Source organism: Pipistrellus hanaki (assembly GCF_964339955.1).
Source record: "Pipistrellus hanaki genome assembly, chromosome: 2".
NCBI classification, from domain to species: Eukaryota; Metazoa; Chordata; class Mammalia; order Chiroptera; family Vespertilionidae; genus Pipistrellus; species Pipistrellus hanaki.
This window is the reverse complement of record NC_140504.1, coordinates 67,331,637-67,357,602: the sequence shown is the minus strand read 5'-3', so window position 1 is coordinate 67,357,602 and position 25,966 is coordinate 67,331,637. Positions and strand designations below refer to the sequence as shown.

General features: G+C 39.6%; 1 long non-coding RNA gene and 1 pseudogene across 9 annotated transcripts in view; one reads left to right on the top strand and one right to left on the bottom strand.

Annotated features, from left to right (window-relative positions):
- The window catches only part of LOC311617600, a 1,721,005-nt gene that overhangs the window by 411,895 nt on the left and 1,283,144 nt on the right, over positions 1-25,966 (bottom strand). The gene's annotated exons all lie outside the window — the stretch shown is intronic.
- Positions 9,995-11,042, top strand: LOC311617383 (RNA-binding protein PNO1-like; annotated as a pseudogene). The gene is made up of 2 exons: positions 9,995-10,226; positions 10,589-11,042. The product of its transcript is annotated as an RNA-binding protein PNO1-like (transcript).

Sequence of the window (25,966 nt, the reverse complement as noted above, 5' to 3'; positions counted from 1 at the left end):
CTCTTAAGCCAAACTGTTCAAGCACTTAAAATCATTTGCATATAACCAATTAATATGCTCAAGACAAGAGATGCTTATATATTCATTAGAGTAATTCCTTTGGGACTCTACTTGGCAAGGCTTTGGGTGTGATTACACATAAATTATTCTATATATAAATGGTTGAATACAAGCATCAAACATTTAGAAAAGTTTTGCTTATTAACAAGTTAATAGCAGAGTGTCTCATTTCATTATTTCTTTCTAATTTCCACATGTGCATATGCATATTTACTAGTCAGATCAGATTCAGTATGTTCCACTTATTCTTGAAACTCAAAAATCAAGTTCCATTTTCTCCAAATATCCCGTAGTTCAGAACTTTTAGAAATCCTCACTGTCCTTTCTTTACTTATTTTGAACTAGTCTTTCAGTGAAGGCAATCACCACAGGGGTCTGAGCCAGAGCAAGCACTGTAGATGCAGCCTACAACAAACAAGAGTCTCACCCAACCGCCACCAGTTCAGCCAAGTCCATGAGGCAAGATGATGAGTCTAATAGTCCCTTGTGGGACCTCTTCAGCAATGGAAAGACCCTCAAAGTAAAATGTCCATGGAAAGTGTCACCTACTTTGTTCAAAACCATTGTGCTTAAAAGACCTTCAATGCTTAGTATAATTTAAACTTTAATAACAAATCCTCAGAGTATTCTAATTATAAAAAAAAAAAAACAGTACACACACACACACACACACACAAAAAAAAAAAAAAACAAAAAAAAAAACCAAAACACAAACACACACACACACACAAAATATGGCTAAGGTAGAAAATAAAAGTCGGAGCCGTGTAGAAAAAACAAACAAACCAGAAAGTTGGCCTAAATCAAACTAAAGCATCTATTGAGCTTTTTTTAATTCCTGCAGAGATGTACATTTTGACAAATTAAGTGAGATATCAGCTCCAGAAAGCCTGACACTGTCTCATATTTAGTTGTTCAAAATTATTTTCCTTTTGGGCATTAACTCAGAGTGAGTTTTCTGGAAAAACAAAATCAAAACAAAAACAAAAACAAAAAACCCCCACATTTGTGTGTTTCCCATCCTCCCTCCCTTCTCCCTTCCTTCCCCCATCTTTCCTTCTTTTCTCCCTTTCTCCCACCCTCCTTCCCTCTCTCTCTCCTTATTGACTCCCTCCCTCAAAAATATATTATGTCTCAGCCCAGTCCAGGTAGTTCAATTGGTAGAGAATTGTCCCAATATGCCAAGGTTGTGGTTTCAATCCCCGGCTATGGCACATATAAGAATCAACCAATGAATGCATAAAGTGGAACAACAAATTGTCATTTCTCTCTCTCTCTCTCTCACTCTCTCTCCCTCTCTCAAATCAATAAAAAAAAATTTAACTATAAAGAAAATCATTTTTTTAAAAAGATATATTATGTCTCCCTGAAATAGAAGTTGTACTGAGTTCTGTAACATGAATCAAAGTCACAAGACTTGGGATTTTATATCAGAAAATGGAATAGACTCAATGAAAAGTGTGTGTCATAAGTAGAATTTGTGGACAAGACTGGCAAGCTCTAAGTGCAAGGATTACTATTCTCATCTGGGGAATTCAATAAATTCCTGCTGATAAGGAATTCCTAAGTGATTACTAAACTTTTAATGTCTTTCCTGTCACTTATCACTGGCAGATGCCATCGGGCATTTTGTCTAAAATTTAATTTAATAAAATCAACACTCATCAAGAAGTCAATTAAAATAAAAGCTGCCTGCAGGCCGACGTCTTCCCTAGGTGATGAGAACGGCATGTTCTCCTCAGACCAAGTGTATCTCTGTGTTGATTAAGCAATTCCCAGAAGTTGTAGATAATTCAGGATACCATCCACGACTGCCATTGAACACCAATTAATTCTTCCAAGCAAAGTTCTATACAATTCCAATACATATTGGGTTGGAAATGAAAATAGTAATGCTTTAAGGGAAAATTTAATGTTTGGTGTGTTTTTGTGTTGTTGTTTTTTTACTATAGAAATACAATCAATTACTGCTTACAAATGACACCCAGGGGAAACAGTAAAATATCTGTGTTATTAGTTGTTGTTAATAAACAAAAGATGAAGGGTCTTAGCCAAACACAAGTGTTCTGATACGAGGGTAAATCGTTTTTGTTAGTTTGCAAACCCCTCAGCTTATGTTTGCATAACACCTGTCATTTATAAAACACACACACATATATTCTCATATTTGATATAAAAACAATCCTATAAAGTTGTATTTGGCTACTACTATAATTTATACATAGGACATAATAGATTCAAAAGAGGATCTATGACTTTTCAGAGCTCATGGAACCAAGCAGAGGCAAAGCTGGGCTCAGACTCAGTCTTTCTGAATCAGACACTGCTTTCTCCACCCATCTAAGCTGTGTCTGTGTAACATTCCAGAGGATTTTAGGAAACATAAAGTAATCCCAGGCCCTGTGCAAGTTCAGCACTCCTCAGAATGAAGAGTTTAGTACTCCCAGAATTCTGGGTCCACTAAGCATGAGAATGTCAGTGGACATGCTCTTTGAGTTCAATTCGTCTGCATGGAAATCTAAGTCTATCAATTTATCTAGAACTCATAACACTCAGGGCATATTTTTTAAGTGTTCTTCTCCTCTAGGCTTTGTTTAAGTGCTAAACTTGTAGCAATGCAGAATCTTAGACCCCACTCCAGGCATATTAAATTAAAATCTGCTTTTTAAAAAATATATATATTTTATTGATTTTTTACAGAGAGGAAGAGAGAGGGATATAGGGTTAGAAACATTGATGAGAGAGAATCATCGATCAGCTGCCTCTTGCACACCCCCTACTGGGGATGTGCCTGCAACCAAGGTACATGCCCTTGACCAGAATCGAACCTGGGACCCTTCAGTCTGCAGGAAAACACTCTATCCACTGAGCCAAACCGGGTTTGGCAAAAATCTGCTTTTTCACAAGGTCCCCAGCTGATCCACATGCACATTAAAGTCTAAGACACATAGCTCTGGCCTAAATCTCACTGGAATATATATTCTGGTGAACTCAGGGCCCTACCACCATTGTTAGTGTGGGACTATGGACCAAATGTCTCCTACTATTTGCCTCTTGATTCAGCTTCTCACTCAATATTCACATGTATGTCAGCACATTTTTCTCTCAAAGGAATGAGGAGAGCACTGTGGTCAGACAGAACAAATAAAAGTAGCATGGAAGCTAGGTGACTGGATATTTTTTGCAAGAGAATAATGAGAGGACATTAGAGAATTGGCAGAGTGTTTCAAGACATTAGGAGTACCTTTGTTCAGAAATGATATCTTTCTGATTAATTCTTTCCCTTATTACCAAAGAATTGAAGTAGTACTACATGTTGGTTTCAGCCCTGTAGCATGGGCTACTCTCTACGCATCAACAAAATATACCCCATGGGTCATCTAGAAGCTTCAACATGTGCTAAAAACTCTGATACTGGAACTTCCTTTAAAAAAAACACACAAAACTTCACATCTAATCATGATATGCTTTTTGTATGGTGCATATTATTCTGAAATGTTAATTTGCCTACAGAAAACAAGTAAAAATAGGAGCCTGCATCATGTTTCAAAAATTTCTATAAATAATATATAACTAAAAGTTGACAGCAATTCTAAAGATTTGTTCTCACAATCATAGAATCATGGAGTTTGGAGAGAAGTAGATATCTCACATTGCAATGAAGCTGGGAATAGCCAGGTACAGTATCAGGTGTAGCTTTAGGAATTGTAAATCTGGTGTTCAATTAAACTCCACCCAACTGGGAGGTCCCACCGGAAGGTGTTGCAGTGACTTTCCCATGGCTGTGACAAATAGACCCCTATGAATGCCCCACCGGCATCTTAACCTGTTTGCTTAGAAATCAAATTAAATCCACTCTAACTATAAAGGTTCGTCATGTAAATAACATGACCCAAATCAAACAAAATCCTACTTAAATTGTAAAATAAAAGGTCTTTTCAATAATAATCAGGTATGAAAGGAAAATAATCCCAGGAAGCAGCCCTGGTTGATAATAAACATTTAATAAATGCTTGCTTAAAATTTTTGAATGAAGGAAACAATGAATCAATAGAGACAGTGATCATTGCTATTCCCATACCAGCTTTCTATCTGGAGTCCTCTATTCTGATCACTTTTTGTAAGTAATTTTCTTAACTATGATTCTCTTTCACAGCAGCGATGAGGCTCACCAAAGTCAATAACATGGAAAAATTGTTATCTGCCAACCATTCACGCTGGGATGGGTATCATACACAAAATATATGATTTTTTTTTTTAAATTGCAGCCAGTTTTAGTGCATTGAAGTGGAATCGGTAATGCAGAAAATTCAGAAGTAAATTTATAATTGTCACAAATCATCCTACAGTGCAGCAAAGCATATGCCCTGCAAGACAGAAGCAAAGCTTTGTAATTAAAGGAAAGATTACAAGTCAGGGCACATAAACAGGTCCTTATTTAGTAGAGAGAGGAATGTTAATAAAACTGTAGTCTTTGGGGGACACATCAACACATTTATCAAGTTACCAGCCATGATATCACCTTAGAAAACACAAGATCGTATAGATCTTACATACTTACATTTCTAAACACCATTAAATCTTTCAAGAGCTATCACAAAAGTTAGGGTTGGGTGTCATCCTGGACAGGGGGGTGGGGTGGGGTGGGGTGGTTGGTGGTGCCAGTTTGAGTCCACTGTGGTCTCCATCCCAGGTAGGGTATATGCAAAAGGCAGTCCCTCTCCCTTCCTCGCTCTCCAAAAATCAATAAAAAAAAATATTTAAAAAAAAGGAATTGGAAAACTGTTAATATCAAGAAACATTTACTGATAACCTGTTAAGTATAAGGCACTTGGGAATATCACTAATAAAAGTAAGAAATCTGCATTAGCTATAAAAGCAACCGTAGTCATAAGTATCAATATTTATGTGTGTCCCATTTAAATCAGTTTTGAAATTATACTTTGTTGGAGAAAATAATCTCCTCAATATCACTTATGTATTTTTACATTAATCTAGTTGTATTAATCGCAGGATATTCCTTGTTAAGCAGAGAATAATTTGTTCCTTTTCTAAAATGGATGCAATAATTTAAAAGAATAGTAGCCATCATCTCTTAGAGGCAAAAATGAATGAGCAAAAGTAAACTCTCTCAGTAAGAACTTCCAACATGTGATATCAAGGATATGGTGACCTTGGGCAAAGAGTTAGAGTTGAAATGGGAGCTGAAGCTGACCTGGATTTACTAGAAAGAAGAAATCAGAGCACTGGGTGTTCCCATATTCCAGAGCAGAAAAATTATGAAGCAATAAATTATGATAAAATGTGTAGTTCCAGTGCAAGCACATAAAAGCATAAAAAATTACCAAATTGGGTGAGTTTATGATTCATCCAGGACAGTATTCAGTCTCTAAAAGTGATAGCTTGTAAATGCATACAGTTGAGCTGATAAAGGAAAGGTCTATCCCTAAGACTGTGCATTGTAAATTTACTTCAATGGTAAAATTATTCTCCAGTGCAGGGTTTTGTGTCTCAACAAATATTTTTAGTTTTAAAAAAAAAAACTGTAAATCTGTTAGTAAAACAGGGTATACAAAATATACAAACATTACGTTATAGATTTTATGTCATAGGTATAATGTCAAGGCATGGAAAAGGAAAGAGAGGAGGGAAAGGAGAGGCAGGTAGGGATTGGGGGAGAGACAGATTTATAAGTTCTCAAGTGCTCCCCAAATTTCTAAATTAAATTCAAAATAAAAACTTCCAAAATAAAGAAACTTAGGCCAACATGATTATTAAGAAAAATGAAATAGTCTCTATTATAGAGTCAGCTTATTATTTTGTCTAAGTTTAATTCTACAGCTAAGAAGTGTGACAGCCCCCCCCCCCCCCCCGAGGACATAAGCTTGAAAGGAAAATAATGCATTTATTAGATGTATAAAGGTGAAGCACATCACAGCAAAAGAAGATGACATTGCTGAAAGGAGTAACTTTGAAGCGATAAGGAGAAATGAACAGGGAGGAGAAGTAAAGGATTGGAAGAAATGGAGCAGGAAGAACACTGTTTCATGCAAATTAAAATTAAATGTAAAAGGATGACAGGAGCTCTGATCTTGTCAGGCTGAGGTAGTTGGGTGGCAGACAGTGATATGAGAATTACAAGTAATTTGCAAACCACAGGTCTGCAAAGCATGCACATTTTCTTCTTTATGATTGTTAATTGAGGTGTGTGTGTGTGTGTGTGTGTGTGTGTGTGTGTGTGTGTGTTTTCATAGAGAAAAGCAAATTCAAAAATATCAGTTTCATAAATCCCTGCCAAAATCACAGACATTTTGGTTCCTGCCAATGAAAGACAGCCCCAGGCAAACCACAGGCGATCAGGCAAGAGATTCATTGTTTTTGATGGTGCCTCCATTTGGTAACAGCCTTTCTGGCCTCTGTCTTTCAGACATAGTGTGACTGCCCCTCTTCTAGGCTGTCTCTCTGATTTAGTTATTGTACCCTGTGCCTTCCCCTGACCAGGGTCCAGGCCCTGGGCCTGCACTTGCCATGCTGCAGTCTTTCCTGAGGTTTCCATTGACAATGATCCGTATCTATCATCTCTCCTCAATAATAGTTAACACATAGTACATGCTGCATGCAAGGCATTTGTGCGTGTATTAATCCAGTTAAGACAATTCATCCTCAAAACTGCCCTATAAGGTTGATACTATTAAGACCTCACTTTACAGATGAAGAACCTGAGCACAGAGACAATAATGACTTGGCCAAGTCACTGAGGGAGACCAAAGTTTTGCCACTCCAAAATGTACCTTTTGGGATATTGACTTTAAGGGGTTATTAAGAAACAAAAGACTCTGAAGGAACCTTTGACTCTCCCCTTCCTGCCTAAAGGAATTCAGATAGAAAAACTTGCTTCAGGAAGGGAATCTGATTATAATCATCCTAGCATATTCATCTTAGCACACATGAATTAGCCCTTAGGTGATGGGACAGGAAAAATCTTACAAAGCCTATTTCCCGCTGCTCTTTTGTTTCTGGATGGTCCAGCAAGAATTTGTTTACCACGTGCTTGCACTTTCTCTAAGTGTTGTTGGAAGGAATAATAGAAATAATAGAAAAGAGCATAATATTTGACCAAGACCTCCTTGAGGGATGAGGAGTCAGCCACACCATGGGCGCAGGGGGAAGCACTCCAGGAAGAAGGAAGAACATGGGAAAGGCCCGGAGGTAAGGAAAAAGCTACCCCTTGCTAGGAACTTACAGGGCAGTGTGTGACTAGAGCAAGAAGATAAGAAGAAAAGTGAGACTTGATTAGAAAAGAATAAATTATAATCTGCCAAACATCACAGTCAACGTAGAGAGTTTTCATTTTGTACAAAGTGCAATGCAAAGCCATTAACAAGGTTGGTGTGTTTTTTAAAATAAATTTTATTTTTAATTACAGTTGTACAACCCAGTGATTATTGTTATCATTCTAACTAGCTGGTCAATATGAATAACAGAAAGATAGCAAAGAGGAGATCAGACATTATAAGCATGGGCATCTGGGCAGCTTCACCAGGAAGCTGCAGTTTCACACCCCCCATGGAACCACCAGTCCATCTCCTGCAAATTACCAAATTACCCGGGGAAGGAATCCAACAAAGGGGGAGATAAGGGCATGCACAGTGAAGTTGGGATGATGTAGGGAGGGTGCTTGCCTATCAGTCTAACCTGGGGGAAAAGATAATTGGCTAGAGGGGTAGAGCCACTGCAAGCAAGCAAAATCCTGAAGGATTAATTGGAAAAAGCTTCCAGTTATAATCTCCAGACAAAGAATTCCTCCTCTTGCTTAGTCCCTGCCTCCTTGCACTCTCTTGCTCCATGACCAGCACTCACCCATATGCTAGCCCACCATGTGGCCTTAAGCAGCCTCGTGGCCAATGGCCATACAGACCTCACACACAATGGACTGCAGCTGGGAACACAAACTAGGTTAGCCAGATGCTGGAGTGGACTGTGCTTTAATATGGAGTGGAGACTCAAGGCAGTGACTTTAATTCTTGGCCTTCTGAGGACAAGATTGGACTTATTTTGGGGCCAAATGGAAGAAGATGGGGCTTTGGAAAGAAACCCCCTAAATTTTACATCATCAATAAAACTTTCCACGATACCTCATCTTCCCAAAGGAGCCCCAGGAAATTCTTTTTCCAGCAGCACCCCAAGAACTCCACTTCCACTGATAACAGAAGGCACCCCACTGATAACAATTAGCTAATTGTATAACTTACTGAGTAATCACTAATGATAAATCTAGTACTTGTTTGGCATCATAGTTATTATAATACTATCTATATTCTCTATGCTATACTTTACATCCTCATGATTATTCTATAACTACCAATTTGTAATTGTTAAGCCTTTCACCCTTTTCACCCATCCCCCTAATCTCCCTCCCATCGGGCAACTGTCATAGTGTTCTCTGTATCTATGAGTCTGTTTCTGTTCTGCTTGTTTGAAGCTACAGGGGGATATGTTCATATTTTTTTGTTTTTAAAAACTCTGCTTTGTGGGAAATGGATTGGAGAAAAAAGGTAAATATGGAAAGATAAAGAAGTCTGTTGTAACAGAACCAACTAGAAATGGTGGTGGTTACATGGTCATAGTGGAGATGAACAATAGTCATACTCAGAATATATTTTAGAAGCTGAGATGACAAGACTTGGTATTAGAGTGAATGCAGAGAATGAATGAAAGGCAGGACTTCCTTATGGATAACTCCCATAGTGTATGAAATGCCAATTTCTGCAATAGGAAAGATTGGAAGAGAAACAGTTGAAATCGAGAGTTCAGCTCTAAATGTGTTATACGTACTTGGTCTTAAGTCTCCAACTTATTGTATAATCAACAAATAACTTGACTACCTCCAGAGTGGGAGATAACAATAAAACCCTCAGAAGTATTTGGGAATCTGGGAGAAAAGGAGTTATATTCTTTTCCTAGGTGGGGTTTTAAAGAGGGACAAAGTGCTAGAACTCCAAGCACTATGCAGTGTCCCAGGTATTGCTGAACTAGAACAACATTGATGTCTGTAGCAAAGAGCCTGAGAGAGTCAAAGGGAAGGCAGACAGCCAGGATAGAAGCCTCATCTCCCTGGGACCCAGAGTGATACAAAGCAGCTGAAAGGGAGATGTGAAGTATCTACATTGTGACAAGGCTGCCCCCTGCAGCAGAGAACTCTGCAGCCAGCCACCAGATGATAACACTGACACCAATGATGGCAGCGGTGAGCGACAGCCAAAGGCCAAAGACAGGACGAGTGACACCCCAGTTTGTGGATGCCTGGATGAGAGAAAGGACAGCTTGGATCTGATGCCTCCTTCTGACTCCAGAACATTGATACTTCTTTGAGGAGAAAGCAGGAAAAAGAGGAGGAAAAGTTGGAATTAACTCAGTGAATATATAAAACCATAAAGAAAGCATGAAGGTGACTGAGTTTATCTGGAAACTATTGTAATTACATGTTTTGCCTTTGGGCAGAATATAGATTGTTGAGTTTTGAAAAGTCGCTATTTCTTTAAACACCTAAGTAAATTTATTTGGAAAATGTCACTGACAACAGTAATAGCATGTCAGCCTTTATCCTTCAGTTCCCTCCACAATCTCTTGGGAATTTCTGGGAGGTGTTTCACATGGATTCATGAATGACTACCATCACCGATGAGTTTATTCAGGGCTACCCTGATTGCATTAATAGGGTTGGATCCTCTATGAAGAGATCTCAGAGTAGGGTTGCTTGACCCCAATATCCTACACTGACTGGAGTCCAAAAGATTTTCACTTAGTATTCTTCAAATCTCCTCTTTGTTAAACACATCCACATCCACCCCAGAACTCCAATGTGTGTTTAATAGGAGTTATGTTGAGAGAGAAATGTAAAAAAACAGGTCATGGGTGTTGGAGATTCTTGGGGATGGAAACTAAAATAGAAGCACAGAGCGCTGGGGCTGAGGATGGTTTCACCCAGGTCACCCACAGGGATAGTCAGAGGTCAAAGAAAGGGCAGGGTGAAGTTCTGTCTAAGTGGGGGAGGGCAGATGTGGGCTCCATGTACTCAGAGGAGGACTCACTCAAAGGGGCCTGTCTTCCCGCCCCTCCCAAGGCATGGGTTCCTGGTTGGGAAAGAAGAAACAAGGAAAATTCCAGTCCTTGTTCCTGATACACACCATTAAAAGACAACTAGTTGATTGTGACAGGTGACTCATTTAGTTAGAGCATCCTCCATATACCTAAGGGTTTGGGGTTTGATTCCCCATCAGGGCACATACCCTAGGTTGCAGGTCCAATCCCCAGTTGGGGCATGTACTGAAGGCAACCAATAAATGTTTCTCTCTCCTTCATACTCACTCATTCTCTCTCTCTCTCTCTCTCTCTCTCTCTCTCTCTCTCTCTCTCTCTCTCTCTCTCTCTCTCCTTCCTCCTATCTGTGTATCTTCCTCTCTCTAAAAACAATCCATAAAAATATATCATTCAGTGTGGAATTAAAAAAAGAAATAACTGCTTGAAAATATTTATTCCTATTGTAGAACATTTGAAACTTCAGATATGCTTTAACTTGAAATCCAGGAATATAGAAATCAAAACTTGTAAAGAGCCCGAGAAAGGATATTAGCGCTCTGACAAAAGCCTTTATTCTCAGGTTTCAGGTGGAGGCACCCTTACCCTCATTGGGTTGGATGACGTCTTATTAGAGTCTTTTGAAATTACACATGTGAAGCCCCTAGACCCGTCAAGGGCAATAGGAAAAATAGCTGGCAAAGAAGAAGAAACTAAATTCACCACAAAGAATGTGACACACATGCAGGAATACTTTCAGCCAATGTGAAAGTTCACATCCCTGGCTCTTTCCAAAACATCAAGAAGGCAACAACTCCCCTTTGCAACTTCCTCCTGGGAATCCTCCATCAAAGATTTATGGCAATATTTGGGCTGTGGCTGGTAGAGCAGCAGATCGATTCTGATTGCAAATCAGAGACTTATTCTCTTATCTTTGAACTCTAGAGAAAATGAGTTTACCCTCTGCAGGTGTTCGGAAAAAAACATGTAAAGAATTTCCAGTCACTTTAAACCTCAGTCCATTCTTTAGTTCTCAGCCAGAAGCATAAACTGAAGAGTTCGGTAGTAATCATTGAACAGCTTTGAGAATAATTTAAGTATCAAACCTTAGTACCATTATTATACTTAAACATGAATTATCATTTATTTTCATTTTAAATTACATGTAGCAGATTAGCATAGTTTCTAATTCTCTCATTTGCAGGAAAAATTCTTATTTTTCTGCATGAATTTTTAAGTCATTTACTTATAAACTTATAAACATTTCTTCTGTATGAGTTATAATTAAAAAATTATCTTAGAAATAATTGTTTTAGGAATCATTAGCTCTTTGAATTATGACCACTAATACTATTTTAGAATCAGGTCATAAATAGCAGTTTCACTCCACTGTGTGAACCAAAAAGACTAATCTTCGTACCTGTTTGGCCACTTATAAGATTAAACTTAAAGACCTATATCACAAGGTTGACATGTGGGGGGAAAAAGAAACAGATCATAGGTTCCTCTACTCAAACAATGTCTTCATTAATAGATCAAAATTAAATTCCCTTATAGAATAAATGTCCCCCTGGAGAGACATTTCTGACAAACCTGCCAATTTACCATTTATACTTTTTTATATCTTTTAAAAATATATATATATTTTTTTTTTATTGATATTTTACAGAGAGGAAGAGAGAGGGATAGAGAGTTAGAAACATCGATGAGAGAGAATCATCATCGATCAGCTGCTTCTTGCACACCCCCTACTGGGGATGTGCCCGCAACCAAGGTACATGCCCATGACCAGAATCGAACCTGGGACCCTTCAGTCCTCAGGCTGACACTCTATCCTAGGGGTGTCAAACTCAATCAGAGAAGGGGCCAAAATCTAAAATCCAGCCTAAATCGAGGGCCGAATGGTTTACTGAACAGTCATAAACTGACAATGTCATAAACTGACAGCGGAGTGCAGTGATGACAGCGCGGTGCGGGCCACATTGCAAGGCCTGGCGGGCTGGATTTGGCCCACGGGCCTTGTGTTTGACACATGTGCCCTATCCACTGAGCCAAACCGGTTTCAGCTATACTCATCTTTTTAACTCTCACTTTGACACAAGCTAAGACGCCACCTACACAAATAAGTGACATATATCTTTGAAATTCTAGGCCATGTGGGAAGCAGATCAGCACCTGGCTAGGCCATTTGGAAAAGAATTTTTTCTGTAGCTAGGTTTTTATAGTAACACTCATATCACAGAATTTAAATGGAAGTCACTAAAGCCATTATGAAGGCTACCTTGGCCAGCAGTGGCATGCTTATGTAACGGGGTCTATTGACTCTTAAATAACCAAAAGAGAGCTATACTTATTTCCTCCTCTTCCTCCTCTGCCTTAGTCTGTTCAGATTGCTATAATGAACTACCATAGACCTGGCTGAGTGGTCCTGTAGGTTGGAGTATCATCTGGTACACCAAAAAGGTGGTGTGTTCAATTCCCCATCAGGGTACATAGGTTGTGGGTTTATCTTGGTGGGGGCACATACAGAAGACAACTGATCATGTTTCTCTCTCTCTCTCTCTCTCTCTCTCTCTCTCTCTCTCTCTCTCTCTCTCTCTCTTCCCCTCCTTCCCTTCTTCTCTTCCTCTCTCTGTAAAATCAATAAACATGTCCTCAGATGAGAATAAATAAACAAATAAATAAACTACCATAGATAGCTTAAACAACAGACATTTATTTCTCTCAGTTATGGAGACTGGAATTCCAAGATTCAGATGCCAGCATAGTCAAGTTCTGGTGAGGAGACAGCTGACTCCTCATTATATCTGTATATGGTGAAATAGAGAGAGAAAGCTAGTGCTCTAGTGGCTTTTGAAAGGGCACTAGTCCCATTCATTAGGGTTCTATCCTCATGATGTCATCTAGTCCTAATTACCTCCCTATACCATCAAATAACAAGGGGATTGAGTTCAACATCTGAATTTGAGGAAATGCAAACATTCAGTCCATAACATCCTCTTTTTCTCCTCCTTCTTTGCCACTTACTCTTTAAGATAGAATTTATGTGGCAGCTTAAAAATCACTTTCTGATTCATTCACACACACACACACACACACACACACACACACACACAAATAAATTAATAAATAAATAAATATATAAATAAAAATAAAATTATAGAGGGCCTATTATGTGCCAAGCCTTGGTCCTAGGTTTCTGATAAAATATCAGAAAAGAAAGTGAATGAGGTCATTGAGTTGATATTCTAAAGCCAAGAAGGGGAGCTTTAGGGTTGAAGAAGGGAGAGACAGTGCATGTGTAATAGACAACACAAAAGTCAGGTTTATCTGATGGAGAACACATGAAGAAGAACCGTATCATGGTTCTGCTTGTAGTCTTAGCAGAATTTAACTTCAAAATTGAAATTGTCATTACCCAAAGTTAGTCAATTATTGGCATCATCTGCCCTCTGCAACCTTAGGCAGTTTGATTCATGTCACATTGCAATATCAAGAGCAGTTATTTATTTTTAAAGCTATTTAAACTGGCCACTGCCACGACATGACTTTAAAGGTATGGTATTGGAGCAGTACAGTGGGATAGGAAGGGCACAAGCTTCAAAGTAAGGGAGGTGAGAGTTCCAACCCTGATCTGCATCATGCTAGCTCCGTGCCTTTTAGAAAGTCACTTAACCTCATGAAACCTTGTTTTACCATCTGCACTGTGAGAATAGAAACATTTAACTCAAACTTTTGTTATGCATATCAAAATATTGATAAAATTAAATAATAAATCTTGACTTGGTTTGATTAAGGAGTCATGGAAGTATAAATCTGGAGTCATTTTATAGTTTCCCCAAATAATACCTATCAAATGTCCCCCTTGATCTCCATTTCACCTAAGTAAAAGCGCCTTAAAGATCTCTCAGCCCACCCTTATAATATTTCCTCAGTTTTGGTTAAGATTATCTCATAATCTTACATTTCACCCTTTTCCACAAAAGCAGGACACACTACTGCCTGGAAGTGTTCGGGTGGGAAGGAAGGGATGTGGTCTCCAGAGGCAGCACATCTAGATTCCAGTGGCAGTGAGAGGAGGTGGGGAGACATCGGGTCACTTAAATGACCACAATGTCTGGTGGAAAATCCTCCATTCTCTTTCTTATAGTTGTTGCTATTTTTCTGTTGGACACCAGTTGCTTTTCAATTCCACCTTTATAAAGAGATGAAGGGAAGCTTCATATTAGCATTTAATAAATTGTCTTGGCTCCTTATAGGATCTTAGGAGGGTACTTTGGGTTTCCCTCTATATGGTCCCTTGGCTGGGAGACCAGGCTAAAAGCCAAGTCTAATACTTCCCACCTCAACATCAGCTCAACATTAGTGCGCTCACCCAGAACGATAATGGTACTTGCAACACAGCCTAAGTTATAGCCACAAATAGTGGTTTTTCCAGCACATAGGAAACACACATGTCCTTATTAAGTGTAGGAAATAGAACTGAACTTCTGTCACTCCACTCACATCTGTTATCTCTCTCCTAGTTTTAAAAAGATATATTTTTATTGATTTCAGAGAGGAAGGGAGAGGAGAAAGAGATAGAAACATCAATGATGAGAGAGAATTGTTGATTGGTTGCTTTCTATATGCCCCCTAATGGGGATTGAGCCTGCAACCGAGGCATATACCCTGACAGGGAATCAAATTGTGACCTTCTGCTTCACAGGTCAATGCTTAACCACTGAGCAACACTGACCTGGCTCTCGCCTGCTTCTTTATTCAATCCCAGAACTACCAGGCAGTATGCTGGCTCAATGGTTCAGCAGGTTTCAGGAAAGAGGACATCAGTTATAGATCTCATACAGATGAAAGAACTCAGGAATTCACTGATAATACCCACCCAGCATACCAAATTTCAACGCCTCCCAGGGCATCCCATTTAAATTACCGTATTTTTCAGACCATAAGACGCACTTTTTTTCCCCCAGAAGTGGGGGGAAAAAGTCCCTGCGTCTTATGGTCCAAATATAGCCTACACATATACTGTAAAAAAAAGGTTTTTTTTACTTGCCCGGCTCTGTGTGGTCTCTGTGTGCTTGCCCAGCTCTAAAATGGTTCTAAATGCTGCTGTTTACTTTACAGGGTTGATTACATGTGTTTGTGACTGTGATGTTGGGTTTTAATGCACGTAAAATATTTTAGGACACTATTTGTTTCAGAATCTTTTTTTCTTCATTTCCCTTCTCTAAAAACTGGTGCGTCTTATGGTCCGGTGCGTCTTATGGTCCGAAAAATACGGTAATGCCAAAATATTTATCAGTAGGATCTTTAATAACTGCAAAATTTGACCCGCATCACCACTCTAGCTGCATTCCATGCACTCCCATCCCCTACCTATTTTTATGCTCATCCAGCATGCCATGCTACTCCTCACCTCAGTGTAAAGAAGACAAGGAGCAGTCATGACAAACAGAATTTTTAGAAATGCCAACATTTGGTGGTGGGTTGAAGAAGGAGATGGCAGAAGAAACACAGAGAAATGTCTAGTCAAGAAAGAAGAAAACCAAAAATTTTGACATGGCAGAAGCCAACTAAAGAGAGTATTTCTAAGTAAAGTAAGTGGTCAACTGTATTAAATGTTATTTACATGAAGCCCAATAATTGGTCTTTGAACCTTACCAGCTGGAGACCAGTGGGTGATCTTGAAATAAATGTTTTAGTGGAGTAGTAAATGTTTAGTAGAGGACAGAAGCTAGATTGAAGTACCATAACGGTTAAGAACTGGATGACCTTTAAGATAATTATTTTTAATAATAGGAATAGTATTTATTAGCATTTAAATTATTTTAACTTAAAATGGATATAGTTTCTGCCAAGCATTCTGCTAAGTACTTTACAAGCATTTTCTTTTTAAATCCTCACAGTAACACTCTTAGGCAAGAAATGTGATAAATAAATTGTCAAAGACACAGCTAGTAAAATGTGGTTGACTGAATAACAGCCCCCAAGTAGTGTATAAAAGTCATAATCTATGGAACTTATAATGTTACCCTACATGGAAAAAGGGACTTTGCAGATACAAGAGTCTTTAGATGGGGATATTAATATGGGCTATCTGATGAGCCCTAAATGTGACCAGAATAGTGCCAAGAAAGAAGCAAAGAGAGATTTAGCACAGAGAGATTTGAAGATGCCACACTTCTGGCTTTGAAGGAGGTCCTTGAGCCAAAGAATGAGAGGAACACAGCTCTAAAACCAGGAGAAATGGCATGGAAACATTCTCCTAGAGCTTCTGGAGGGAGCACAGCCCTAAATTAAGAACCTTCATTTCAGCCCAGGAAACTGGTTTCAGACTTCTGACCTCCAGGTCTGTGGGAGAACAAGTACATGTTGTTTGAGCCACCAGGTTTGCAGTAGTTTGTTACAGAAGCCATAGGAGACTAACATGGATGTGATCATGATTCTCTTTCTAATATAATTCTACAAAAGAGAGCAGCATCACCCATATGGAAAACAAAGAGAGGCAAGAGGGGAAAGAAAGGAAGAGAAGGGAAAATAGAAGTGAAAGAAGTCGGGGGGAAAGGAAGAGAGAAGTCAGTAGGACAGAAGAAGAGGAGGAGCAGCAGGAGGAGGATGAGCAGGAGCAGGAGAGGAGAGACTAAGACCTCAATTTTTCTTAAAGTGACATCAAATATGTCCATTGCAACTTCAACTCAGGAACTATTTTCCCAACCTGAATCCGGGCTGGCATTTGGTCCGCAGCTGAGAGTCGGCTCCAGGTTGTGAAACTGCAGTGCAGAGTGATCTATAAACCCTGAAGCATCACTGCTAAAGAGAAAACAGAGTGGTGGAATCCCAGTTCAGGGGTCAATTTTCTTAGTTACTGTTTGGGGCAGTCAACAATTAAAGACACAATATTAAATGGTGAGAGATGACGTTTGAAAAAGAACAATTTGATTCATTTTTGTACTACCAAATCAAGTATAGCCTTCATTTGCTTTTAAAGGTATATATTTTATAAGGTTTTTCTCTTTTTTTATTTTAATGTTATCTCCTTATTACTGGCTGTCATTTACTATAATGAAATAATGTTTGCTTGGCAAAAGCTGAGAGCAAAACTCTGAAAGGACGCTGCTACAGTTAAAGTTTCCTGGTTGATGTAGCAACAAAACTGTGTTCTAACAGAATCAGTGAGTCCCGTCTCCCAGCAGATGATATTGCTCTGGGTCAACATTTGGGACATGGAAAACTCACTTACTGTTCACTGAACAATACTATTCATAATCTGTTTTTAAAAAGCAATTTTATAAGTGCATTGGTATTTAGCTATCCTATTTAATTTCATGATCAAGTAATGATCAGGTATATATTAATCGAATAACCACAACTTAAACAACACACTTGCATTCAATATTTTATACAATAAAAGGAAATTTAACAGGAAAACAGTTTGTGTGTCTAACACCACCTTCAACAGCCTGAAACTCATGACAACTCTGTCCCTTGGGTTTAAGGATGTATCCGAGAGTAGTCACAAAAACGGAATTTTTAACTATGACTTGCTGTGCCCTCATGGAGTCTTTTCTTCAGTGCGGTTAAGATTACATCACTTTTTCTAAGCAAATTAGATATTCCTTTTGAAGTCTCTAAGATTTGGAATAAATTAGAAGAGAAACATTTGGAGTCCACAGATAGATTCTGAAAAGCCATCATACAGTGATTTTCCTAATTTGCTAATAAACAATCTTTATATTATTGAGCTGAAAAATACATTAGAAAGAAGACTTAGTAAGGATAAAGGGGAAGGTAGATTGGTGGGAGAAGTGCTTTTAATTCAATCTCTCCCTTTAAAAAAAAAATGGAAAAAGGAAACAGCAACCAAATAACAACGTATGGAGTGTCTGTTTTTCAACGAAAATGCCAGGTAAAGAGGTCTTTACACTTAAATCTGCACAGACAGCCCATCCTCCCCCTGTGGAAACTGCTTCCCAGCATGCACGGGGCGGGCTGATTGCTCCCCGTGCCTCACACAAAGCAGGAGTAACAGCAACATCTAGTGGCGCGTGGTGATAAAGAACAGAGAAGCAGGAGAAATGCTCCTGTGAAAGCTGAGAGCAAAACTCTGGAAGGAAGCTGCTACAGTTAAAGTTTCCTGATTGATGTGACAACAAAACTGTGTTCTAACAGAATCAGGGAGCCAGGCCTCCCAGCAGATGGTATTGCTCTGGGTCAACATTTGGGACTTGGAAAGCTCATTTAGTATTCACTGCGGGGGATGGGGAAGCCAGGAGGTAAACAGTGCCATCTTGGTCTTGGAAATAAGGCAATATTGTTGGATTTTTTTAATTTTTTTTTTTTTAAGTAATAGTGGTTACAAGGGGTTATGCTACTCCGATAAGAGAAAGGTAGCTCAATATGCTACTGAATGCCAACCTTAAAATCTCTTCCAAGATATTAAATGTCATTTTTCTTCTTTCATTTCAGACTACTTGCTCCTGTGGACAGAAGAGGCCAGCACCTCAGGGCACTCTCTGAAAGCTCCAACCTTGGCGCGCAGCCTTTGCTGTTAGACTTCCAGCCTGCACCACTCTGTCCCTCTCTCCCTCAGGTGCCAGCACAGCATCCTTTTGTCTGGTCGCCAGGTCAATAATCTCTCTTGGCATCTGCCTTTTCCACCCCTTCCCACCCCCTCCACCAAGAAATCTAATTCCAAGTTGGCAGGCAGAAGGTCAGAAATCTTTGGAAGACACAACCCCCACCGCCCACGCTCAGGTCTTGCCTCTGCACACACTGCCAAACGCCAGCTTCCTTTCCTCCCTCGTCCATCACATCCTGTTTATCTGTGATGCCCAGGTTGTCACCTGAATCTCGCCCTCACATCTGTTTCCTTCCTCGGCAGCAGGGTTGTTATTAGTAGCATCCTGCCACGGCTGTCCCAGAGACTCAGCACATCTTGTCATCTGAACTGGGGTCAGCAGTCTCTTCAGAGCTCTGGACGCGGGGACGTGGCCTTGTCAAAGGAGTCTGGGGACCTAATGCTCGCCCAGAGCATCTGTGAGGAGGAGAGCTGATGGTCTCCCGTGGGCCAAGCTAAAGCAAAGGACTGTAGGCTAGTGTAACAGAAAGACAAAGGACAAAGTCACACCCAACCTAGAGGACAGTTTTATTTCTGTATACATTTTGAAATCACATATTCAGGGCCATGTGAAAATGGTGTTTTGGGGGAAAATAAGATCTGCTTTATTTTTTTTCCCACTCTGAAAGAATTTTTAAAACCATACTTTAGTTTTAAAAGGGGAACCATGTCAATGTCTAATTTTAAAACTACAGATTTTACAGAAATTGTATTCTAAAAAATAATAGGATTTTCATCACATTTGTTTCTAACTGCTTTAACCACAGTATAATCTCTATCAATTTCTCCCCCAAAGGAACAAAGTCAGAAATCCTTGAAAAAAAAGAAAAAAAAGAAAATTGGAGCATTAAAAATGCAAAAACAGATAAAAAGACAATTATTGTCTATGATAAAAATATCCAATGAACAGAAGTTTAAAAAATGGCTCCAAAATCTGTGGGAATAGGAAAATGTTTACTTGTAGAAACCCAGAAAAGATGGCTAAATCATTAATTAGTAAGAAAAAGTGAAGTTACAAAAAAGTGCTTTAGAGATATTACCTCTGTGTTGTTCTGATATACATGTGCCAGACACACTGTTCTTTTGACAAAATTACTTAAACTGGGGTACTACATAGAGATAATTCAGTTCTATCTCATTCTTTAATATATTATAAAACAAAAGTCCAAAGATTAAGGTGTGTGTGTGTGTGTTTCCAATAGCAAAGCAGGAAGCAGAACCTAACTTTTTATTTATTTTTTATTATTTTTTTTTAAATATATTTTATTGATTTTGTACAGAGAGGAAGGGAGAGAGATAGAGAGTTAGAAACATCGATGAGAGAGAGTCATCCATCAGTTGCCTCTTGCACACCCCCTACTGGGGATATGCCCACAACCAAGGTACATGCCCTTGACCAGAATCGAACCCGGGTCCCTTCAGTCCCCAAGCCGACGTTCTATCCATTGAGCTAAACCGGTCCCGGCAGAACCTAACTTTTTAAAATCTCCAATCCAGTACTAGGTATGTATTCATATAGCACATTTAAATACTTTTTTAAAAATGTGATTACATTAAATTGATGATGTTGTGGACTGATTTGTATTCCCAAATCTGCATGTTGAAGCTCTAAGCCCAAACATAATGGTATTTGGATGTGAGGCCATTGGAAGTAATTAGATTTGGGGGAGATCATGAAGGTGGGACCCCTAAGATAGGATTAGTGCCCTTATCCTAAGAGGGAGAGACCACAGCACTCTCTCTCTGCACCACATGAGCACAGTGAGAAAGCAGCCATGGGAATAATGCAGGCCAGGAAGATGACCCTCACCAAGAACTAAGTCTGTCCGCACCTTGATTTGGTCTTCCCAGCTACCAAACTATGTCTGTTATCTAAACTACTCGGTCGGGTATGTTGTTTCAGCAGCCTGAGCATTGACAGATGAGTTCTGCCTTACACACTGTTCCATTTCTGAAATAAATACATCTGTAATTATGCATGAAATCCTTACTATGCACTACTAAATCAATGAAATCACCTGATCTACAAAGATTAGGCATATGATTGGGAGAAAAAGAAGAGTTAGGTCTTTAAAAAGCAAGTGCTCCAAAAGTGGAGATGTCATCAGACAACATTCCTACCCAGTGTGTGAAAGAAAAAACAAATGAACATAAAAACAAACTGAGATGAAGAAAGGGGGTCTGGAAAGAGTGGCAATTGTTATGAGGTTCAGACTTTCACCTACTGAAGGCCCTGGAATTGTGTTTGGAGCTTGCTTTGTCCTCACAGTAGTGCATAGTGTGTTTTTCTAAGAAGAAATTAAGATTGAGAGGACAGGAAGCCAGCATGTCAGCCGGGGACCAATGTTAAAAGAAGGCGTGCAGAACGAGTGGGCTCTGCAATCTAAAAGAACAACGGGGGATTTCTCCCTGTCTTCTACAGAGTGAGTGCTAGATTGGTGACAAGTGCCAACCTGTGGCTGCAGCTCTCAAAGACTTTTCATTTTTCTTTTAAAAGTAATGCAGGAATATAATTCCCTGGTCCCAAACAAAAACTCACTGAGAATGACTGTAAAAGAAACCACCATAGTCTGACAAACTAAACTGAAATCCATCATTTCCTGGTTATGTGACTTGAAAGTGGGCACATAACCTCATTGAAACTCAGCTTCAACCCTTAATCTGGAAATAATGCATGTTCACAGTCTCTGACATGCTATCATTGGAAGTGGATTTTAGAATTATTTTATTATGTAGAGTAATGTAGTACATAAACTGGATTTTATATAACAACCATGCTGTTGGGGACAGCACTTAGTAAGCAAACATATGATCCTTCATTAAAAAAGTTCCAATAATAAACTGAATGAGTGAGTATAAAATTCTTAATCATTTTATAGCAGTTTAAAAGAACTTTCCAATTTAGAGCTTTCTGGATTTTGGAATTTTATATATGAATGCATGACCCAGAAATATATTCATCCTAGAATATTAGTAGTCATGAGGAATAAATGGCATATGGAAGCTAGAAACTCATATAAGACTGCATAGGCTGGATAGAAATGAGAATCCCAGGGATTCCAAGGAATCCAAACACCAGCAAAGAAAATCTTTACTGAGCATAAATTCCTTTGCCTCAGATAACCATCCCATTGCCAAGTGACCTGGGAGGCACCCTGTGACGGGACATAGATCCCTGTTTCTTTCTCCCACTCAACATTCCCTTGTTCAGGCCCAAGGTCTCCAAGCTTTAGGAGAGCCAGCTTTCCTGCAGCTTGAGAAAGGAAGGTGCACATAACAGTGTTTTATTTTTAACCCTCTGCCTACCCTCTTTTACCTCCCTCCTCCCTCTGCAGGCCACCAGGGAAGAGGAGAGGGCTCTGTACATTGCTTTACAGTTTTCAAAGCATGCTGCCTATTCTGACTTCTTTCATCATTCCGCAGTGAGGGACAAGTCATAGCCTACTGTTTGCGGTCAGTGCCAGGATCTAGAGCCCATACTTTCTGTATTCCCTCCAGGTAGATGACATCATTCCGGGAAACTTGCTGCTTCATGCCAGATCCCTGGGCCAGGAAAACCTGTCTTTTAGTTCAAAACTCATGTCTGCCTTTCCAAGCAACCCAGGAGTTTCCTGTTTCTAACCTGAAGAATGCTCTAATTCTGCTTCGTGACTCATTCATAAACATCTCCCGCACCTTTCCTGAATCCTATTACTATGGTTTTTACAATAGAAAATTGATTTACAGTTTCAGTGGCAATGGCAGCCATTCAGCTACCACAGTGAGCAAAGGTTTGTTATCTCACGGTTCCTCTGCAGCTTAACAGGAGTCACGGATTCAGACAGGTATAATGTCTGTCATTTGCATGCCCCAAATCATTGCATGGAGAGGTTGCTTGATTTGAATCTAAATTCTTATTTTTAAAGCCTCAACAACAAGCATTTGGGAGAGAGAATAATCCCCATGAAACTGCAACCACCCACACAAATATCTTGTGATTTAGACATCTATGTCATAAACATCTTCTTTAAAAGGTTATGGTAAGTCAACAGTAATCATTTCAAATGTTCCGGTAACTAATAATAGTCCTATTACAGGTGCTATCACTTTTGTTTAAATTCAGAGTTCAAGAATTGTGTGTGTGCATGTGTGTATGTAATTGCTGGGTATTTGCATATATGCACGAAAACCTGATCCTGGGATACACTTGAAATCATTAATATATACTAGTCTATCCATAAGTTGTTGAAAGAAGTATTTTTCCAATATAGCAGAATTATCCAAGTATCTTCTACAAGAAAAAAATATATTATTATTGTTGTTGTTGTTGCTGTTATTGGCAATTGAATCACATTATTTCATAAACCATCATTCTGATCTGATACCAAACTGTACTTGTGGTACATGTGATGCATGTAGAATCTTTCCCTTCCATTATACAACATAGTACTGTATGGCTACTGGGCCTCAAAACACCAGGTGGTGAACACTTGGAGAATTTAAGATGCTGTTACCATGGGGACAAGATGCTGGTCCTTCTCAATGCAATCAACATACTTCCTCTTACAGAAAAACTATTTCCACTGGAAAATAAATGAGCTTAGAAATTGAAGCTTTCAGTTTTTAAAAAATGACTATTTTCTCAAACCTCTATATTTATTAGTGATAGCAGAGATGGACAAGTTTAAAAAAAAAAAAAAAGTATTTAGAAAGATCTGCTTTCCAGAACACACTTCTGACTTTTGCTTTCTTCCCTGGCTAGAACTAGGTGAAGAAACAAACTTAAAATATTTCAGGGTTCATTTATCAGATGTTTGTCCTATGTGGTAGATTGCTAGGTGCTCATAAGTAGTTTCTCTTCCTTTTTCTAGTATATCTGCTTGCATTTGACTTGGCAGCTCTTGCATGAAAAGTTAGATTATATTTCCTCACTCCTTAAATGTGGGCCAACATTGTGCTTGTCTGGCCAACAGAATGTGGCAGAAGTGAGAATGTACCAGTTTGTTCCAGGCCTTGGGTTCAAGGGCCTTGCACTCTTCCACTCTCTTTCTTGGGATACTGCCACCAGCTGTGTGAACAAGCCTAGGCTATCCTGCCAGAAACTGAGAGATACTTGGCTCAGTCATCTCCACTTGTCAGCCAGTCTGCAGCCTAGGTGACAGGGGGCTGACTGCAGACACAGGACTAAGCCCAGTGAGACAAGACCAGTTATTCACAGAATTATGAAATAAATAAACTGTGGTGTCTTTATCCACTAAAGTTTGGAGAGTTTTAAGTAACTAAGGCAACTATGCATATATTATACTAGGGGTCCAGTGCACAAATTCATGCACCTTGAAAGGAACTGTGGCCTGTGAGGCTGAGGTGGGCACAGAGGCGGGTCTTGGCTCATTCACCGCACCCCTGACCAGCCCCTCTTGCCATAGCACTGTCCACTGTCTGCTGGCAGCCTCAATCCCACTGCCTCTGCTCCCATGTGCTGACAGCCCTGGCCCTGGAGTGATTGGGGCTGGTGCCAGTAACAGGTGCGAGCAGGGCTGGTGCATCAGTGGGTGTGAGCAATTGCTGCTACCCCAATTACCCCTCAGGAGCAGAGGGAGGTGGAGAAGCACTCAGGGGCAATCAGGGCCAGCAGCCACTGCTCCCACCCGCTGAATGATTGGGACCGGCTGTGGGTGCAAGTGGGATTGGTGCCAGCAGCAGGTGCAAGTGTTGGGTGGGATCATGGCGCGTGGGAGCAAAGAAATTTCAGTAACCACCACAGGCTCACCCCATGACAGCAAACAGTGCCCCGCCTTGATCTGGTACCCCCACTCACCTGCTTCTCCATTCTGCCACAGCCAATGCCCACCATGTTCACAAATGCCCCTTGGTGGTCAGAGCACATCATAGTGACCAGTTTTGTCCTGTTGTTCTGGTTCTTCTGCCGTTTACTCTATTTGCATATTAGCCTTTTATTATATAGGATCATTCTTTGTTAGTTCAGTTACTTTTGAAGGAGGGATTTGTAAATAAGCAGTTGAATTCTTTTTTATAATCCTCAGCCAAGGACATCTTTTATTAATTTTAGAGGAAAAAGAGAGAGGGGGAGAGAAACATTGATGTGAGAGAGAAACATTGATTGGTTGTCTCCCATACATGTCCGGACTTGAGATCAAACCCTAGATATGTGCCCTGACTGGGAATTGAACCCACAACCTTTTGGTGTATAGATAATGCTCCAACCAATGATCCATTCACCAAGGGCTGTAGCTGAATTCTTAAAACCAGAAATTAGTTTGGGGTGACATGAATGCCTATTAAAAACCCTAAGCAGGTGTGCACATGCATAAATAAATCCATTGCCCTTACACAAAGCAGATTCCTTTCCTAAATGAATTCAGATTATTTTTATGCCAGATTCTGTAGAATTAGAAAGAAAAAAACTTAACCTAGATGAACAATCTCTACCTCTCAGTTGCATATTTATTGATGAAACCACCTTTCCTCTCCCAAAATAAGTGTTCTGCTATGAATTCTATGGAGAACACACACACACACACACACACACACACACACACATACACACTGAAAGAGAACGCTTCATTAATACAATAGTTCATGGGATGCAAAGAAGATCATCATCCTATTTTATTTATCAGTGGTAGTGAAACCCCACATAGTGAATAGCAAAGAGTCAATTTTAAAATATCTTGGATTTTAAAATGTTTATTCTAATACAACTTTTCCTAGGAAAAAAAATTAATATTGTTCAATGTATTTGCTACCCTCCCCTCTCTTTTGCCTGGCCACAGGGGACACTGGAAGCCATGTGTTGAGATGATGACCTCACAAGCGGGAGGAACCCAAATCACATTATCACTCTCATGGGGAAAAGCTGTTCTGAAGATTCACCCAGCAACCCACTTGATACTACATAAGCAAGAAAGAAGTGTCAGTTGTGAACACTAAGATTTCAGGTTTTGTAACCCAGCACAGAAAAGCCTATTGTAATGAAGTATTAGGGTATGTGGGTATATTGACAGGAATAATCCTGCAGAGATGGGGGAAGGAGCTGATGCAGGAGAGAGGACAACTGCAGGTGCCATTTCCTTGAGTAGGTGATCCAGAGCATAAGGAAGGAGTTGTCATGTTAGATACAGGAATGATTCATACATGTTCACAGACAAGACACCAGAGTATGTGGGCACAGACACAGAGTAGTTGGTAGAGTCAGTGAGGAAAAATCAAGAG